Here is a 17,195-nt window from a genome sequence, read left to right as displayed (position 1 = left end):
GGGGGGGGGGAGGAACCTGGGTGGCTCAGTCGGTTAAGTGTCCAGTTCATGATATCCTAGTTCATGGGCTCAAGCCCCGCATCGGGCTCTCTGCTGACAGCTCAGAGCCTGGAGCCTGCTTCAGATTCTGCGTCTCCCTCTCTCTCTGCCCATCCCCCACTCTCTCTCTCTCTCTCTCTCTCTCTCTCTCAAAAATAAACATTAAAAACATTTTTTAAAAATTCAGTAATTATTTTAAATTTCCAACACTCAATTCACGGGTAGTCTATCAAATAGCTACTGCGTTTTACCCCAGAAGCTTCTCGGCCTTTCGTCTAAGACCAAGTGCATTTTTTCCCCAGTAAGTGTTTTCTGGATGCATGAAAACCCAAAAATGACATTAAGACCTTTGTTACAAACTCACTACAGAAATACGTCGGAAACAAGATAAGGAATACGACCCAAGTATGCCTGGTTTTCAAACCAGAGAGCCTTCGGCCAAGAACACCAGGTGATACCAAAACACACTCGATAGCTGCAAAGTCCCGTAGACAGCAGGAAGACTACCGCTTCCTGCGAGTTAGTGACGGCAGAAACTCTGCGATGAAGTCATGAATCCTCGACTTCTGGGAACACTCGTCCCTCCTCCTCGCCCTCTGGAGCCACCACCTTCGCACCATCCTTCGCTTCAACTGCACTAGAATCCCTTCAAGGACTGAGGGCACGTGATTACTCACCCTTGTGTCTGCTAGGTAGAATTAAGTCAATGTTTGTTACAAGTAAGATAAACTCCACGGAATGAGCTTCAAAAGCCTCAGACCCAATGCAAAACTGGGAAGAGAGGAGTTTAAGAATAAAAAGATAATGAAAAAGAATAAAGCTATATATTTTTGCGCGACACATTTTCTTACCATCTAATTCAGAATCCTGTACGAACACTGCAAAAATGAGTTTGTAAAGAATAAAATAAAAAGACACGACCTGAAAGCTCTCCTTACTCGCAGCGTGCTCAAAAACGGTCACACAACCTGTCACCTTAAACTCATACCAACATCTTCATCTGCAAACAAAGCTCTGTTTTGAAAGGGTTTCAAATGAGACCTAAATGCAAAAAGGTTCTACTTCATCACAATTTAAGTTCCTGACGTGGTGTGCATAGTGTGACTGCGCTTATGCTCATTTAACGGTCAGGGTCTGCCATCAAATTCTCAGAAGGATACGCGACCCCCAAAAACTTTAAAGAACTGCTAATCTGGCCTATCGAAAACATGCTACTTTCCAGACGTCGAGCCACGCTAGTTCAGAATTTCAGAGGTTCAAGAATTTTCCCCTCGTAGGGGGGGGGGGGGGGGGGGGGGGGGCTTACTGCAAAATCAGCATTTGGAAGACCTCCCTCAGCCCAACCCAAAAGTTCCAAACTCCACAGGCACGTATGGCAGCGACTCCCGGATCCCCAAAACAGTTCGCTCACGAACGCCAGAAGAAAATGCGAAACCAGGCGGCCGGCGTCACAAGCTTGCCACCCCTTCGGGTGAGAGCCTTCCGGACCAAAACGTCTGGGGTACCCAGCTTCCCTCCAAAGCGCACTGACTTCTCAGGGAAGTTTTTGGGCTTCAATTCCACGCTGGTCTGCCTGCCTGGCCGGCCTGAAACACCTACGGCGGTCAAGGCGAGTCCGCCCAGAGGCGCCCAGGCTGCCTCCGCAGGGTCACTGAGTCCCACCCCAAGACAGGGAGCGTTTCCCGAGGGATTCTTCCGTAAACACCCGCTGAGCGAGGGAGGGAAGCTCCTTCTGCCTACGTCGAGTCCAGCCGTCGGCCCCCAGACGGCGACCCCGGCACCAGCCCAAGCCACGAAAGCCGTGCCCCCTCGAACACTCAACTGGAGGGCCGCGAACGCCCTGCTTCCGCCAGGAACACGGACCACGGCCCCGGCCGCACGCCCTACGCTCCGCGCGCCCGAGCTCCACCGGACGCCAGCGGCCACACACGCCCCTCTTCCCCGCGCGGCGGGGCCCGCGCCCCCAACCCCCCCCCCCCCCCCCCCCCCCCCGCGGGCCAGCCGCCACGCGCCTGGAGCCACAGTCCCAACTTCGCCTCCACGTGAAAGCGTGACCTTGGAAGAGCATCTCTTTCTGCCTCGATTCCCTACTTCGCGCGATGGGAGAAAACACCTCCTCCACCATTTTCCCCGAGGGGCAGGGTCACAAAGGAACAGGAAAAGTACTGCGAAGACCAGAGCAGCTTCATTCCGCGCGACGTGGTACTACAACCTCGGGTCAACAGAAAGCCCAGCCCTTCTTTGTACCCTCGCAGCGGACACGGCGGCTGTTCGCGTGGACGCCGTTCCCCCTGCTCGGACCAACAGGCCACTCCCGCGACCACAGGCGGCCCCGGCAGGTTCGTCCCGCCCCCGACCCCACGGGCACACGTGGGGCCGTGCAAAACCCCGCCACGACTTCTCCTCCCCGAGCTCCGACGCGCTCCCGCTTTCTGACACACACACGCACATCCGCCCGACGGGGGCCACCCCGAATTTCATTTCAGAAAGAAGGTGACTTGAAGGGGAACTCCGTGACCCCGCCGCGAGCACGGGCAGGGTCTTCCGGAACGCCTTCCCACTCTGCTGCCCTGCGCACACACGCCGCCACAGCCGCGGCACCCCGGAACACCACCTGCCTCCCCCAGACCCCGCACAAACTAGCCGGGCACAGTCCTCAAACTTACGACCCGGGGGTCCCCCGCTCGTTCCCACGCACCGCCGCGCGCCTCGGGGGCACCGCGGCCCCGGCCCCGCCCGCAAGGCGCCCTCCGCAGGGCCCCCTCTCCCGCCGCGGACGCCGACCCGACGAGGGGGGATGCTCCCGCCGCGCCTCCCCGACGCGCCAACTAACCTGTCAGGGGCGCAGCCGACTCCGCCTCCCCGCGCCGACTTTCCCGCCCCCTCCCCCCAGGCCCGGAGCCCGCCCGTCAGGGACACCCCTTCCCCCCCCTCCCCCCGCCCCCCGCCGGGAGGGACTTCCCGGTCCTCTCAGGATCCCCTGCCTCGCGCCCCTCCCCCACCCCGCCCGCCGCTCTCCCGGAGGTCCAGGTCCGGGAGGTGACAGTGGCTCCCGGGCCGCCGGGGACCGCGCCGCTCCGGGAGCACTTAGGCCCGAGGCCTCCGCAGGCGGTTGTGCTCACCGTGTCAGAGGCCGAGGCCGAGCGAGATGAGAGTGCAGGGAAGTGGGGAAGGGGGGCGGCCGCCAGCAGGCTCCTCCGCTTCCCCGGGTCCGCGGCGGATCCCCGCCGCCTGTCAGGAGGCGGCCGGCGGGGGAGCGGACGGGCGGAAACGCGAGAGAGGAGAAGGGAAAGGCGTGGGGCCGAGCGGCGGCCACCGAGGGGAGGCGGTCCCGCAACCGAGACGGGGATCGTCTCCCCCTCCGCAAAGCGAACCCAAAATGGCGGCGGGAGCGGCGGCGGCAGAGCGGCGGCGGCGGCGGCGGCGGCTGCTCGGGAGGGAGGGCGGGCGCGAGCGAAGGGCGCCTCGTGCCCCCCCACCTCCCCTCCCAGGCCCTCCCCGCGGCCCCCCCCCCGCCCCCGACTCGGGCGGCGGAGCGCGCACGCCCGCCCGCACGCGCCGGACGGGCTCCGGGCTCGTCGCTCGCTCTCCCACCAACCCCCGCCTTCGGCCGCCTGGCGCGCCCGCCGGCCCGTCCGCGCTCGCTCGGGGGCGCCCGCTCGCACGGCCCCCCGCTCCCCCTCGGCCCCTGTCAGGACGGTCGGGCGCGGGCCCTCACGCGTACCTTCGGCGGCGCGAGCCCCGGCCTCCTCCTCCACCGCCTCTTCTTTCCTCCCCCCCCTTCCCCGCCCCCACGGCCACCAACCGCCGCCACGGCCGCCGCCGCCGCCGCCGCCGCCTCCTCCTCCTCCGCCCCCCCACATGCCCTCCGCCCCTCGCGCGTGCGCCTCCCACAATCCCCCCCGCCGGACCGTTCCATTCGCGCCGCCGCGGGCGCGGGGCGGGGGGGGGCGGGCGGCGCGGCGACGGGGCTGCCGGGAGGGCCGCGATCACCCGAGGGGCGGGCAGAGGCCCGGGACGACTCACCTCCCCGGCCGCCGCGCCGCGCCGCCCAGGCTCGCCTCCGCCGGCCGCCGACGGGCCCCGGTGGGCGCGTCCGGGGCGGCCCAGCTCCCCTCCGCCGGCAGGCGGTTGGAGGCCGCGGCGGCTGCGCGGTGAGCCGCTTCCTGCCGGACGGCTCGAGCTCGCCGGTCGGCTGCGGGAGGCGCGGAGCGTGCGGTTCGGCGTCGGCGGAGGCCTGGTGCGCCCCTCGGGCGGGAAGGAGCCGGTGCCGGGGCTTGAGCCCCCGCGAGGTAGGGAGCGAGGCCGGGAGGGCCGGCGGGCTCCGCGCCGCGGACCGGCGCCGTGGGGGAGCCCGCGCCGCGGTCGCCTGGCTCTCTTTGTGTTTTTCTCTCTAAAGCCAGGCTGGATTTCTTGGGTTTCACGGCACCGTCCGTACGCTTGAGGTTCCGGGGCGCTTTTACGCTTTCCTCTCGGGTGGACGATGCATCCTCACCCTCATTAGGCAGCTGGAGGGTGGAGAAGGACGAAACCGCGTCCTTCTGGTTCAGTGCCGGACTCGATCCCCCCTGTCCGCCGTGTCCTTCGGAAAGTAGTTTTTCTTCGTTATCAGAAAGAAAGGAAAGCCTGGACGTAAAGATTAGTGGACTCCAAGTCGGCCTTCGGCGTTGGCGTCTGAACTAGAAGAATACACGTGAGGTAGGATTAGCTCCTGGGCACAGGGCAGGTGGAGAGCCTTCCGTTACCGTTCACGGCCCTGGCGATGTAGGTCAGGTTTGGGGGTGTAGCGGGCAATGTGTGTCCTGTCCCCTCGCGTCCTTAATAAAACAAGGCAAAACGGGGCCTGACACTCCTCGGACTTCTGCGCCAGCATTTACTTTTTCTTAATGATTGAACTGGGGAGAACTATGGATTGACCGACTTTGAAAACCCAAAGTGTGCCTACTCTGGGAGTTCTTAGTCTCCTCCGTAGGGTAAAGCAGAATCGATTAGGGGACGGATCACCTGGGTTCCCCTTCGCTCCACGTGCGTGGACTTGCAGGGACCTAGGGACCCCTGTGAAAATCACTCTGCTAGATTTCCCCCTTGCTACATTTCAGTGTATGGATTGGGTTTTGTTTGCTTTTTTTTTTCCCCCCCAAAGTAAAGTGGAAATCGGCTTTAATTACCTCGCTATATACTAGCCTTTCCTAACCACCTAAAGTCCTATCTCGGGGAACCCATTCAGGTGTACTTTGATCTTTCTTTAATTGTGTCACATATGCAAATGTGTTACCCTGCCAACATTTTAAATTTGATGGCTGGGAGGAGGCCTAACACTTCTTTTGTATTTTATAGCCCTAGTACTAACTGAGTCATGGAAATGTTGAAAGAATGTTCGAAACGAAAAGTCTCTGGAGCGGAAAAGTGAGCATTTGTGGGATTCCATGTAGGGAGAACACGTGCTCCCGCTTCTTAAACAGCACTTTGAGATAGATCATCTTAACCCCCATTTTACAGATGAGAAGCCTGAGGCTCAGAGAAGTCTAGTAACTTAACCTTTAGGTTTCACTCCGCCTGTCTTAAAAACCTTTTTCAGGGACTCTTGATCTCAGCTCGGGTCTTGATCTCAGGGTCGTGAGTTCAAGGCCCTGCCTTGGGCTCCGTGCTGGGCCCGAAGCCTAAATTTTACAAAAGCCAAAACAACAACCACAAAAAAGAGCTTTTCATTATACCACGTTGTCTTTGCAGTAAACATTTGTCATCACCGACATAATTACATATTCTACCAAGAGAAGATACTTAACATTATTCCCTGACACCAGTGCGCGAGGAAAGTTACTTACGGTGTCTGCCTTCATCTTGCTTTCATGAACTGTCAGCTAAGTATCGACAAGACGGTACTCCGTTACTTGTGTATGCCCCAGTGCCTACCAAAATATATCAAGCGTTCAGTAAAATGACCTTTTTGAACGAAGGAAACCTGAGTTCCTTGAACCGAGGAAGGTATGGAAGACAGAATAATGGTTCCCCCAAAGATGCCCACAGCCCGGTCCCTGGAACCTGTGGATATGTTTGTTATGTGGCGAGAGGGAATTAAGTTTGCTAATCAGCTAACCTTGAAACAGGGAGATTATCCTGGATTATCCGGTAGGCCCGCTGTAATTACAAGAGTTCGGAAAAGATGGCAGAGGGACGCAGTAGGGTCAATGTCTGCATGCTGCTCTGTGACAAAGGCCTGGCCAGCTGTCGCAGCTTCGAAGCTGGAAGAGCAGCCTCTCTGAACTGGAGCCTCCGGAGGGAACACAACCCTCCACACGCCCGGCTTTTGGACTCCTAACCCACAGAACGCTGAGGTGACGAATGTGTTGTTTTATGCCACTAAGTTTGCGGAAATTTGTCACAGCAACGGTAGGAAGCTCCTACGGCAAGGGGAGGGAGCCAAAGCGTGACTGAGCTCCAGAAGACCTCCTTGGATTGTGGATTTCCGCTTTAATGCAAATGAGGGTGTGGTTCACCTGCAACTGTGCCCTAAGCAAAGTGATGGGCACTGGACAAAGCTGCCTACATTTCCAGTCTCTCCCTGCTTCTCTGTTTCTGGGGACAGTCCTCGAGCTTAGGTGGGCAGCTGGGTTCTAGGCTGGTGCTGCACAGCAGCTGTCTTAGCTAAGCTCTTCAGATTCGCCTACTGGAACAGAAGTAAGTAAACATTTATTTCGTGGTGCTTCCTTGCTGCGCCGTTGGCTAAATGCAGTTTACGTGAGCAGGAGGGGCGCCTGGGGGACTCCGTCGGTTAAGCATCCGGCTTGAGTCCGTGGGTTCGAGCCCTGTGTCGGACTCTGCGCTGACAGCTCAGAACCTGGAGCCTGCTCTGGATTCTGTGTCTCCCTCTGTCTCTGCCCCTCCCCTGCTCACACTGTCTCTATCTCTCAAAAATAAATAGATGTAGACAAGCAGGAAAACTTCTAATATACTTTAAAACAAGGTTTCAAGGGTTAAAGGAAAAATTTAAAGATAAAACTTACCTGGAATATCATCGTGATTGACTTCACATTTGACAAGTTAAGAGTCAGTGCTATATAAGCATAATAGTCTGTAAATCATTTTCTGTTTAAAAAGGGAAGAACTCTGAAATTTGGGGGGTGGGGGTACTGAGATTTTAAACTCATGCTTCAGGTGATGGATTGCCTTTTAGCAAAGTGGAAGTTGACCCTCCAGGCTGCATGGGTGCAAAGCCCAGTTCTTCTCCTTGGCTGTGGAACTTGGGTAGAGACTTCATAACACAGCGTAGATTTCCATACTACCTTCTAGAAGGTCTTCTCCGTTTTAGAAATGGGGGAAGAGACGCACAAAGTTTAAGTTGCTCAAGGTCCCACAGCTGTTAAGTAGGAGAGCTGGGATTCAGAGTTCATCGCTTAGATTCTGGGGTCCCTGCTTTTACCCTTTTTGCCATACGTGCCACTCCATTTTCTTTGTAAATTGGACATAGTACCTACGTCATAGGATTGTTGTAAAGGTAAAATGAGTTAATTCACATAAAGCACTTAGAACAGTGCCTGACTTATAGAAAGTGTTCGTAATATGTTAGCCATTGCTATCGTTGGAGCCCTAGATATTTTTCTGATGTGCTTTAGTCACTGGAAGGAAGGAAGTACCAAAGGGTGCTCCTCACTTCCGCCTTTACCGGCACAGCCCTTTTATCTTCTGTATGTCAGGACTGTCACTGCTCTTAACCTGGTGAAAGGTAAATCACGAGAGGGGGCAGTGTCTGGAAAGCACCCTCTAGTGCCCTTGTCCTGCAGAGAGGAAACTTGGTCTCGGAGGGAAGAAAAAAGCAAGAGTCCCACGAGCTCACAACAACGTTATTTCTTCCTGTAGAAAATGTTACCTGGAAGGTATTCGTCTGAGGAACCAAAGGGCTTGTCAGACAGTCTGAAGGTAGACTGGGATGTGGTGTTGGGCAAGGACCCGCCATTTTTAGCTATTTATCTTGAGCCCTGCTCTTGCACGGCTTGATGCACCGCAGTATAATTCATGCAGAAAATTGTGTGTTAGCTTTTAAGGATTCACTAAGGGTTTGCTGATCTAATTTTACAAAATTTACTCTCTGCCTGCATGATAGCAGTGGTTCAGATTCAAAAAGTGCAAAAGACACCGCTCTCCCTTTTCCTGCCCCCATAGGAACCTATTTCCTCTCCTTGAAAGCAACCGGTATTATCAATTTTTGTATGTCCTTCAAAATATGTACCTTTTTACGAGCAAATTGTGTACATGTTTTCCCCCTTTTACACAAACAGTAGCTAACTGTATACACTGTTCTGTGCTTTTTCCCCACTTACTGTGTGTCGGACATTTTTGCTCATTAGTTTGCAGAGAGCTGCTAGGTGGTTTTGTTTTCAATCGGCCGCATGCTGTTTCATTGTATGGGGATGTACGGGGGCAGATACTTAATTCTTTCCTTTCCTTTAATATCAGAGGCAGGGTTACAGCTGAATAATCTCATATACACAGCAATTTCTGTTGTTATTATGTTACTGTAAAAATGGTTTTGCTTAGGTCTCATAAAAAATGGTTTCTAACATGGACACGTTAGTGAGGTTTGGACAGTTTTTACTACGTAAACAACATTGCCAATATTGCTTATTGCTAATAACATTACAAATAAAAATCAAGAAAAGAAAGTTACCTACAACATTAGCACCTCGATAGATCGGATTATTTTTTCTATGTCTTTTTCCTTAAGTCTTTATGTGTTTCTACTTCAGAACAACAATCTAAATCTGCAGATGGGTTGAGATCACTGTAGGTATACCACTGAGCCCGAAAATCCTGGGGTGTTAAGGCTGGACGTGCGTCTTCACGGAACACGCCTCGTGTGGGGGCGTCTGGGTGGCTCAGCCAGTTAAGCATCTGGCTTTGGCTCAGGTCATGATCTCACGGTTTGTGGGTTTGAGCCCTGCAACAGGTCAGCATGAGCCCCACTTTGGGTAAAAAAAACAAACAAAAACACGAGCCCCATGTTTCTTCTCTCTCTCTCTCTCTCTCAGCCCCTGGTGGGATCCTCACTCTCCCTCTCTCTGCCCCTTGCTCACTTGCGCCCCCCCACCCCACCCCCTCTCTCTCAAAGAAAAGAAAAAAGAAAACTCTGATGTGTCATGAGTCTGGGGTCCATTCCTTGAGGAATTTTGCAGGTGCGGGTATTAAGGAAGATCCAGAGTGTCCCCTGGCCCGGGAAGCAATCGTGATCCCTCCCCCTTCCCATCCTTTGCTTCTGCATCAGGAGAGTTCGTGTCATTGCATCAGCCCTCGCCCCCCTGTCATTTGGGGACCGAGTGCGCGCTGCGGCAAACTGGGGCCTGCGGGAGTTTGTCGTCGTCGTCAGCGTCTCGAAGAAACTCCTCTACTTCTGTAGCCCCAATGCCCCTCTAAGGGTCCACACATGGGGAAGTAGGCCCAATGAGGATTACAGAAGGCAGCATGACAGGTTCTGTGTTTTCTAACAAATTACAAAAGCAGTGACGTTAGTCTTAACCAGAGTTTTCCTGTAGGATTCGAGATTTAGAACAATCTTTCTCAACCTCAGTACTCCCTGTTGATGTTTGAGGCTGGGTGATGTGTGGTGCGAGCCTGTCCTGCACATTCCAGGATGGTTAGCAAGGTCCCTGGTCCCTCGTCTCTGCTCATTAGATGTCCTCCCCCCCTCTCCCCCCAAGCTGTGACAACCAAAAATGCTTCCAGACATTACTAAACGTCCCCCGGGGGGCAAAATTGCCCCAGTTGGGAGACACTCGTTTGGAAAAAGAATTGCTGATTGGCAGGAAATCAGTCTAGCTTCGGTGGAGCAAAGTCATGGCAGAGTATCCTTTCCGTCTGAATTCCTAGCGTGGGAGGTCACAGTAATGCCATTATGCATATCACGTCTTCATTAAAGGAAGGCGTTTGACAGTCTCCTTATGACACACGTACTGCGTGTCTCCTTGGTGGGACAACCATACCCAGAGGCCCCGCGCTCAGTAGGTCGACATTCCCTCAGCCGGGACATCTGCGTGGCACTCCTCGCTCCTACCCGCACAGTGGAACCAGCTGGGGAGCTTTAAAAACTGCCAAGTCTAGGTGTCCCTACAAGCCGTTGTGCTTTAGTTGGTCTGAGATGCGGTCTGGGCGTCGGGCATTTTCAGCGCAGGCAGACCCGGTTTGGCTGCGCTCCCACGGCCGGCCCGGTGCCACACACGGAAGGTTTGCGGGAACCTGCGGGGAGCGCGTCTGTCGGTGCCGTGTTTCCAGCTGCGTTCGCTCACTTCCTGTCTCTGTGCCACGTTGTGGTGATTGTCACGGTATCTAGCCCTCTCCCAGGAGTACATTTTTGTGGTGATCCGTGACGAGTGACGTTTGGTGTTACTGCTGTGATGGTGTGGGGGGCACCACGAGCGGTGCCCTGTGAGACGCTGAACTTGACAGATGCTCCGCCGACGGCCGTGCCCCGACTCTCTCCCTTCCTCGGCCGCCCTGTTCCCTGAGACACGGCAGCAGTGACATTAGGCCGATCACTGACCCTACGACGGCGCTGAGTGTGCAGTGAAAGGCAGAGTCTCGCGCCCGTCGCTTGAAATCGGAAGCTGGCGGCGATTCGGCTCAGGGGGGAAGGCGCGTCCAAGGCCCAGACACACTGAACGCTTAGGCCTCCCGCACCCGACGCTTGGCCAAGTTGTGAACGCGAGGGAAGGTTCTCGAAGGAAATGAGGAGTGCTGTTCCAGGGAACACGCGGATGACGAGAAAGCTAAACGGCCTTACTGCCGATGCGGACAAAGTCCGAGTGGTCCGGACGGAGCATCGCACGCACCACGTCCCCGGTCCAGAGCCCGGTCCAGAGCAAGGCCCGCGCCGTCTTCGTTCCGCGGAGGCCGAGCGAGGGCGGGAGGCCGCACGGGCGCAGCGAGACGCTGGCTGAGGCCGGTCCTGAGGTCTCGGGAAAGAAGCCGCCCGCGCGACACAGAAGCGCAGGGAGAAGCATCCGGGGCCGATGCAGAAGCCGCGGCAAGTTCTCCAGAAGATCCAGCTGAGAGAATTCACCAGGGTGGCCACGCTCACCAACAGATCTTCAGTGTGGACCGAACAGTCTCATGTTGGGAGGGGACGCCGTCCGGGACTCTCGCGGCCAGACGGGACAAGTCAGGGCCGGGTTCCCAAGCTTCGAAGGACGGGCCGACTCTTGTCAGGGGCTAACGCGGCTGGTGACTGTAAGCTGAAGCTCCTTGACCTTCCCCAAATTCCTGGGGCCCGTAAGGACTTGGGTAAATCTTGGGGCGCCTGGGGCGCACAATCAGTTCAGTGTCCAGCTCTTGGTTTCTGCTCAGATCATGATGTCACAGTTCATGAGTTCGAGCCCTACGTTGGGCTCTTTGGTGGCAGCACAGAGCCTGCTTGGACTCCCGCTCTCACTTCCCCTCCCCTGCTCACACTATCTCTGTCTCTCTTATAAATAAATAAATAAATAAATAAATAAATAAATAAATAAATAAAAACTAAAAAAAAAAAAGAATTTCACTAAATCTACTCTGTGCTCTAGGAATGGAACAACAAAGCCTGGAGGACGGCACATCTGTTTACAACGTGGGTGACTGAATGTTAAGTCCGCTGTTGAGACCCGCTCAGAGAAAAGATCCCTTTCCACATACTGTCACTCATTAAAGATGAATCTTGGTAGTTCTGCTTGTCTAAAACTTTTCTAAGTGGAAGCTAAAAATACTACAAACGGTTACCACTTGCAACTATTTATGTGGCTCAAGGTTTCCAATATTGTGTGTACAAAATAAAAGCTGAATTGTATTTGATGCTGAAACTAATAAACTTTTGGGGCGCCTGGGTGGCTCAGTAGGTGGAGCCCCACATCAGGCTCCGTGCTGACAGTGTGGAGCCTGCTTCGGATTCTGTGTCTCCCTCTCTCTGCCCCTCCTCCACTCATGCTCTCTCTCAAAAATAAACATTAAAAAAAAGTCCACTTATGATGAGCACGAAGCATGTACAGGATTCTCGAATCGCTGTATCATACGTGCGTGCGAAACTAATGTAACACTGCATGTTAACTGTACTGGAATTTTTTTACAAATTACAAAACCAAGCTGCAGTTTTTTTAGATTAAAGAAAACTTTTTCTAATGTTTATTTATTTCTGAGAGACAGACAGAGCATGAGCAGGGGAGGGGCAGAGACAGACACAGAATCTGAAGCAGGTTCCAGGCTCCCAGCTGTCAGCACAGAGCCCGACGTGGGGCTCGAACCCACGAACCATGAGATCATGACCTAAGCCGGAGTCCGCTCAACCAACTGAACCATCCAGGCGGGGACTCTTAATCCCCTTCACCCTTTTGTCCCCTTCCCCCCACCCATCTCCCCTCTAGTAACCATCAGTGTGTTCTCTGTAATTAAGAGTCCCGTTTTTTGGTTTGTCTCTTTTTTCTTTGTTTTGTTTCTTGCGCATACGAGTGAGATCATATGGTATTTGTTTTTCTCTGACTGACTGATTTCACTTAGCATTGCACCCCCTATCTAGATCCATCCGTGTTGTGGTGAGTGGCAAGATGTCATGTTTTTGTGGCTGAGTGATACTCCTTTGTATGTGTATATAGCTTCTTTATCCATTCATCCATCAGCTGCTTCCGTAATACGGCTGTCGTAAATACTGCAGTAAACGTAGGGGTGCGTGTATCTTTTCGAATAGTGTTTTTGTATTCTTTTGGTAAATACTCCGTGCTGGAATTAGTGGGTCCTATGATAATTCTATTTTCTATTTTTTAAGGAACCTCTGTACTGTTGGCCGTAGCGGCTGCACCACTTTGCATTGCCACCAGCAGCACACAAGTGGTCCTTTTTCCTCCACATCCTCGACAACACTTGCTGTTTCTTATGTTTGCGGTTTTTGCCATTCTGACAGATGTGACACATTGTGGTTTTGATTGCATTTCCTTGATGATGAGTGATGTTGAGCTTCTTTTCATGTGTCTCTTGGTGATCTGGATGTCTTCTTTGAAGAAATGTCTGTTCACGTCTTCTGCATTCTTAATTGGATTATCATTATTGCTATTATTTCGATGTCAAGTTGTATGAGTTCTTTTTTTTTTTTTTTTTTAATTTTTTTTTTTTTAACATTTATTTCTGAGACAGAGAGAGACAGAGCATGAACAGGGGAGGGGCAGAGAGAGAGGGAGACGCAGAATCTGAAACAGGCTCCAGGCTCTGAGCTGTCATTACAGAGCCTGACGTGGGGCTCGAACTCACGGACCGCGAGATCACGACCTGAGCCGAAGTCGGACGCTTAACCGACCGAGCCACCCAGGCGCCCCAGAGTTCTTTATATATTTTGGATACTTACCCTTTATTGGGTATGTTGTTTACAAATATTTTCTCCCATTCAGTAGGTTGTCTTTTAGTTTTATTGATTGTTTCCTTTGTTGTGCAGAAGCTTTTTATTTTGATGAAGACCCAATAGTTTAATTTTGTTTTTGTTGCCCTTGCCTCAGGAGACATATCTAGAAAAATGGCAGAGAAATTATTGCCTGTGCTCTCTTCTAGGATTTTTATGGTTTCAGGTCTCACACTTAGGACTTTAATCCATCTTGAGTTTATTTTTGGTGTATGGTGTAAGAAAATGTTCCATAAATTCTGATGTAGAATTTTATCCAAACTATTTCTAGTTCTCGCCGGTTAACTTTATAACTAAATGTGTAAGACGGTGTACTTATGAAAATTTTTATGAAATAAAGATATCTACAAACTGAAGTAAGGTTCAATCTTAATAAAAGCGACTTTGATAATTACTTTTTCTTTGCTAAGATCAAGATCAACAAATAGCTGCACAGATGAGTGATTGAGGCCACCGAGGAAGAAATCTGGCATAGTGATAAGAATGTAGGCTCTTAAGTCCGACGACCCTGTCTGCATCCAGGATTCTCCGTTTCTTAACACCACCGAGGTTTCCATGTATCACAACAACTGTGACTTTGCAGCTCCTCCCACAAAGAGGTAAACTCTGCTTCTCACCCTTTGTATCTGATCTGGCCTATGATGGGCTGCAACAGAATGGGACAGATGGCCGGTTCTGAGCCAGGTTCGAAGAGGTCTTCAGTGTTTGGCTCTCTCGGACCTTTGCCACCCGTGACAAGTCAGACAGTTCTGGGATGAGAGACGGTGTGGAGCAGAGTTGGTCATCCCAGCTAAGGCCAACCGTGACCAGCCAGCCAGCCAGCCCCAGAGCATGAGGACCCCCACCGGCGATAGCCACACCTGGTCCAGAACAGGAACCAACCAGCCTGCAGCTGGAGCCTTGTCAACAGTAATAACGGGTCCTTGGTCGAGGCCACTGCGTCCGGGGTGGTCTGTTGGGCAGCAACAGCTGGTACGCTGCTCGAGAAGGGCGCTGTCCTGGTAAGATGACAGAAGCACGCGGTGTCTGTCGCAGTCAGTCTGACACGTACTCCGTGTGTGTCACTTTCTGCTGCTGCTGCTTCAATAGGGCTAAGTAGCAGTGTGTTTTGGTAAATGGCTTTATTAAGATTCACAACCCATGACAGTCAGGATCCTTAAAGTACACAGTTCAGTGGGTTTTTGATGTAGTCACACAGTTGTGTCATCATTACCACTACCTGGTTTTAGAACCTCCTTGTCACTCCCTTCTCCCCTCTCCCAGCCCCCGGCAACCACTGATCTCATTCACTGTGTCAGTAGATGTACCTGTTGTGGACACTTTTTATGCAGTGTGATTGGAACGTAGGACACAGGTGGTCTTTTGCAACTGTTTTCCTTTATTTAAAGATCCAGCCGTGTTGTAGCATTTATAAGAACTTCGTTCACTGTGATCACTGAATAATATTCCATCGTGCACTTGGCTTCTATCCGTTTACTGGTTGGTGCACATCTGGATTGTTCCCACATCTCGCCTATTAGGGAAAATGCCGCTGTGAGCATTTGTGAACAAGTTTTCGTGTGCGCACGTGTTTTCATAGGCCCTGGATGTGTGGTAGAATTGCCCGGTCGTTTGGTAACTGCGTGTTTAGTCTTTTCAGGAGCTGGCGAACCGTTTTCCAGAGTAGTTGGTTCCATCTTACAGCCCCACAGCGACGCAGGAGGGTTCTAGTTTGTCCGCATTCTCCCGAACACCGTCTGTTCTTTGGATGTTAGCTGTCCTGTGAGTGTAAAGCGTATCACATTATGTGTTTGATTTGCATTTTCCTAATGACTTACGGTGTTAGACACCCTTTCAAGTGCTTCTTGGCCATTGTATATCTTCTTGGGAGAAATGCCTGTTTAAATCCTTTGTCTGTTTTTGAGTTTGGTTGTCTTTGTCGAGTTGTAAAGAGTTCTTTGTATACTATGGATACAAGTCCTTTATCAGATATGATTTGCAAATATTTTCTTCCATTCTGGAGTTTGTCTTTTATTTTCTTCATGGTATCCTTTGAAGCAGAAATTCTTACTTTTGATAAAGTCCAAGTATGTATTTTTATTTTTGTCACTAAGAAACCCTTGCCTGATACAAGGTCACAAAGATTTATTCCTATGTTTTCTTATTTTTTTAAAATTTTTTAAATGTTTATTATTTATTTTTGAGAGAGAGAGAGAGAGAGAGTGAGCAAGTGCAGGGGAGGGGCTGAGAGAGAGGGAGACACAGAATGGGAAGCAGGCTCCAGGCTCTGAGCTATCAGCACGGAGCCCGACGTGGGGCTCGACCTCACAAACCGTGAGATCATGACCTGAGCCGAAGTCGGACGCTCAACCGACTGAGCCACCCAGGCGCCCCATTGGCCTTACTGATTTTTTCCAGCTTATTATTATTTTTTTTAGTTGAAGTGTGGTTTGATGCAATGTTACGTTGGTTTCAGGGGTACAACATCATGATTCAGCAAGTTTGTGCTGTGCTCTCCACAAGGGTAGCTGCCGCCTGTCACCGTAGCCATTAGTATCACGGACTGTCTTCCCCCCACTGTACGTTTTAGTCCCGTGATGTACTCATTCCATGACTGGAAGCCTGTACCTCCTGCTTCCCTTCACTCATTTTGCCCATCCCTTCACCCCACCCCCCCAGCAGACATCGATTTTATTATTTATAGGTTTGTTTCTGCTTTTTGTTTATTCATTTTTGGTTTTGAGGTTCCATATATAAGTGAAATCATATGATGTTTCCGTCTTTCTCCTTCCACTTAGCATAATACACTTTAGGGTCCGTCCATGTTGTTGCAGATGACAAGATCGCATCCTATTTTGACTGACGGTCCGTTACACGTGCACACGCACGCGCACACACATGCCGCACATCTTCACCCGTCGGCCTATTGTCGGACTCTATCGTTGCTGCCGTAGTTGGCTGTTACAAGTAACGCTGCAGGAACCATGGGCAGTGCATGGATCTTGTCGTATTAATGCTTTTGTATTCTTTGGGTAAATACCCAGTTCAATTTAATTATTTTACATGGGATATCCGGCGGTCCCGGCACCGTTTGTTGAAAAGACTCTTCTTTCCCCCCACTGGATTGTCTTGGCACCTGTGTTCGGAGTCAGCTGTGCTGTAAGGGACTCTTTCTGAACTCTCGACTCTATCCCGTTGACTACAGACAGGCGTGTGGGTCAGACACGTGTAGTCTACAGACATATGCTAATAGCACACGGTCTTGCTCACTGTGGCTTTGTGGTAAGTTCTAAAGTCAGGATAACGTGGACCCTCCAAGTTTGTTCCTTTTTTGCAAAGCTATTTGTGCTGTTACGGGTCCATTGCATTTCCATATGAATTTTGAGGTCAGCTTGACAATTTCTATAAAAATCGTTGCTGGGATTTTGACAGGAACAATATTTTTAAAGTTTTTGGTCATTTTAAGTAACTGCACTCTCAGTGAAACAGTGATGTGATGGAATTTTTTTGAATAGTTAATCTTAAACTATAAAATCTAAAACTGATAGATCAGGGGCGCCTGGGTGGCCCAGTCAGTCGAGCGTCCGCCTTCGGCTCAGGTCATGATCTCACGGTCCACGAGTTCGAGCCCCGCGTCGGGCTCTGTGCTGACAGCTCCGAGCCTGGAGCTTTCTGATTTTGGTACAGGCCTTTTCTGACTTCCTTCTCGTTACGCATTTGAGCTCTCCCTGTGAGAAGACTCAGAGAGGGGAAGAGGGCTCCAATGCTGGCGACAGAG

At 52.0% G+C, this 17,195-nt stretch overlaps 2 protein-coding genes across 9 annotated transcripts in view; one reads left to right on the top strand and one right to left on the bottom strand.

Moving 5' to 3' along the window:
* ASH1L (ASH1 like histone lysine methyltransferase) overlaps positions 1 to 4,090 on the bottom strand; it is a 192,900-nt gene extending 188,810 nt beyond the window's left edge. For 2 of the 6 annotated variants that reach the window (XM_049634835.1, XM_049634838.1), the window contains exon 1: positions 3,162 to 3,481. The gene's annotated coding sequence lies outside the window, so the exon portion shown is untranslated. Of the gene's footprint in view, positions 1 to 3,161; positions 3,483 to 3,763; positions 3,865 to 4,065 lie in introns of those variants that run through there. The other 4 variants (XM_049634839.1, XM_049634836.1, XM_049634841.1 and 1 more) reach the window with 4 other exon arrangements.
* Positions 1 to 17,195, top strand: part of DAP3 (death associated protein 3) — a 320,245-nt gene that overhangs the window by 283,657 nt on the left and 19,393 nt on the right. The window contains exons 1-2 of one of the 3 annotated variants that reach the window (XM_049634865.1): positions 4,254 to 4,331; positions 13,849 to 14,037. The exons of 1 other annotated variant lie outside the window; for it this stretch is intronic. The gene's annotated coding sequence lies outside the window, so the exon portion shown is untranslated. Of the gene's footprint in view, positions 1 to 4,011; positions 4,332 to 13,848; positions 14,038 to 17,195 lie in introns of those variants that run through there. One more of the 3 variants, XM_049634867.1, reaches the window with a different exon arrangement.

The sequence above is a fragment of the Panthera uncia genome, chromosome F1, assembly GCF_023721935.1.
Source record: "Panthera uncia isolate 11264 chromosome F1, Puncia_PCG_1.0, whole genome shotgun sequence".
Lineage (NCBI taxonomy): Eukaryota > Metazoa > Chordata > Mammalia > Carnivora > Felidae > Panthera > Panthera uncia.
The sequence above is the reverse complement of the archived record's forward strand: the minus strand, read 5'-3'. Positions and strand labels throughout refer to the sequence as shown.